Raw genomic sequence first — 2,912 nt, 5'->3', positions numbered from 1 at the left:
TTTTTACTGAAATGGCTAGTTGATAATCTTATAACTTCTATAAATCTACATAATTTTCTTACTCTTAGCTTAAAGGTAGAATTACAAGGCAACACACATGTTAAAAGTAGTGGTTCTCTGTTTCTCTGTTACATATCTTAACTGGTAGTGCAGCAACAACCCTCTTTTACTTGAATTAGAATCTTTTTAATTGTTTATTATATCTACTCTAAGTCACCTTCATATGTTAAACAATAACCACATCTACAGTTGCATCTTGTACCATGTTTCTCCTGTCTTAAATCTGCATTGCTGCTGCCCTAAGGCACACCCCCCAGTTGTTTTTTTTTTTTATTTTACCTTCTCTAAAGTGTCTTACTAAAGTGAAGGGTGGAATATTCCACTTTGATGACATAATGATTGTTTTCAGCTAAAAGCACTTGGATAATAGCAGGTGTAAGAGGAACATTCAGACTTCCCCTTTTCTTCCAGAAAGCAGAAGATAAAACTCCCATGTGAAAGATAGCTTTCCAATACAAGGATGAAAGAAAATTTTTATCACCAGAGATGGTGAGTAAAGGCCAAGAGAATTCTGTATCAACAGATCTCATTATAATAACCCTTATCTTCCTTTAGCCTCCTCATATATTTTAGTTACTTTCTCACATTTGCCTTTCTTTGTTGAAACTAATATAAAAGCATGTACATTCACTTTTGGGGGGGGGGATGGGGGAATGGGGGGGGACTTTGTATCTTTGTGAAAGTGCCTGTGTTACCAAAATTTGTAATTAAAATATTTGTGTTTTATTCTCCTATTAGTCTGTTTTGGGTCAATTTAATTCCCAGGCTGAGCTGAAGAGCCTAAGAGACTAGTAAAATTTTGATTCCCCTCAAAAAGAGTTTCCTAATGGATCTTTCTGTTACATGTCTGTTACATCTCTAGGCCTTCCTTCGTACGGTTGGCAGGTGATTTCATTTCTTAAAAAGAATAAAAACAACCCTAAAATCATATATATATATATATATATATATATATATAGCTAATTTCAAGTAAATATCATGAATTTTAAATTTGTTTTATTAGTTAGGATTCACTGACCTAAACTGTCTACATGTACCTATATATCCCCTAACCTCCAGTCGTTGATCTATGTCCTCATGTCCTAAACTCACTATGAGACTTTAGTTAGCCATATCTTTGTTTATGTTCCCTTTCTAGCCTGTAATAGCAGTTTCAATTGAGCTATGCAAATATCTTTCTAACTGATCTTCATATTTTAATTCGTTGCATCTGATCAAATGAAGGCTAGACATCGATAAATATAAAGTTAACAAAGGGAAGAAAAATCAGTTTCATTGCAAATGGTGTAACAAATATGCATTAGTTTATCATGACACAGTTGGAGTTTTTTTTTTAATAGTGCTTTTCTGAAGAACGAATAAAGAAATGTGTAGAACATCATGAAATATATTTATAAAGATGAGATTAAAAAGTGGCATTAAATACACATGTCTTTGCACAAGAACAGACATTAAGATGTAATATTATTGAATTGCATATTTAAATATAATGTGCTTTCAAAATAATACAGTTTAATAAGTGCATAAAATGTTAAATTTATTACAAATGTACATAAAGCAAAAACTGAATTAACTTCAGGAAACAATAGTATTTGAGACATAAGGAAATGTTTTGTGAGCATCAATTCTCAAACAAATGAAAGGTATCAAAGGAAAACTATCCTCTGAAGAACTATAAAATAAGATCTTAAAAGGAGCCAAACGAATGGTTTAATTCTAATTTTCTCTGTGAATAGAATAAAAATGACAGCGTGAGTATTTTTTCACCTCAAATGTTTGCTAAACATTAATTTATTGTGTTCTCTGATGATATTTGTAAGCATAAAACAACAACCGAAAAGGTATGTGTGTGTATGTACATACTATTGGTAAGTCTACCTGAACTAATTATAAACTCTAAGTAAGCCCCCCCAAAAAATAGTCTTAGAAATAAGAAGGCGATCTTTCATGAATTCTGTAAAAGATTAATCAGTCGTATTCAATTTTATAATATTTTACTACTATGCTCTACCACTGCCTTTGTAAGATAAGTATTAAATGAAGACATTTCCTAGCCAACAGAAACAATAAATAATCAATTAAAGTCTCTGGAATTCCCATGAAAGCTTTTCATCCCACATTCCCATTTTAGTCTTCTGCTCTGGGACAGAAGCTCCACAGTAAAGACCTACAAACATAAAAAGTCAATTAAGTCACCTGGATTTCTATAGCAGTCTACCTGACTAAAATACCTTTATTTTCTTGAAGAATATATATTTTCACTTATTTAGAGGAAGTGTGCCATGTCTTGTATTAAGGTAAATTATGACAAAGAAGATTTGACCAGCAGAACCTTCACAGGTTTATGTGGTCACATAGTCCTAACCTATTACATAAGAGTTAGATAATACCCTGGTCCAAACACGATTTAGACAGTGAGGCATTCACAAAGATTTCTGAGCTCTAACATATGCAAACTTTACTAAAATCACTCCCACATCTTCATTTTCATTCCAAATATACCTTAACTGTGTGTGGCAAATAGAATACAGAAATAGCAGAAGTGTTACATTTTCAAGACAAATGATAGCAAATGGTGATTAATTTGTATAATGACCTCTCCTTTTTTCCTTTGCTTCACACGTTATTAGTTAGAGCGGCAGACCTGTACTGTCTGTGGTCTGTTAGAAACCGGGCCTCACAGCAGGAGGTAAGTGGCAGGCAAGCCAGCAAAGCTTGATCTATATTTGCATCCACTCCCCAGAACTAGCATCACTGCCTCAGCTCCACCTCAGGTCATTAGGCATTAGATTCTCATAGGAGAACCTGTCCCTGGTGCCAAAAAGATTGGGGACCATGGAGGCAATACTTTT

Source organism: Rousettus aegyptiacus, unplaced genomic scaffold (assembly GCF_014176215.1).
Source record: "Rousettus aegyptiacus isolate mRouAeg1 unplaced genomic scaffold, mRouAeg1.p scaffold_m13_p_3, whole genome shotgun sequence".
NCBI lineage: Eukaryota > Metazoa > Chordata > Mammalia > Chiroptera > Pteropodidae > Rousettus > Rousettus aegyptiacus.
The sequence above is the reverse complement of the archived record's forward strand: the minus strand, read 5'-3'. Positions refer to the sequence as shown.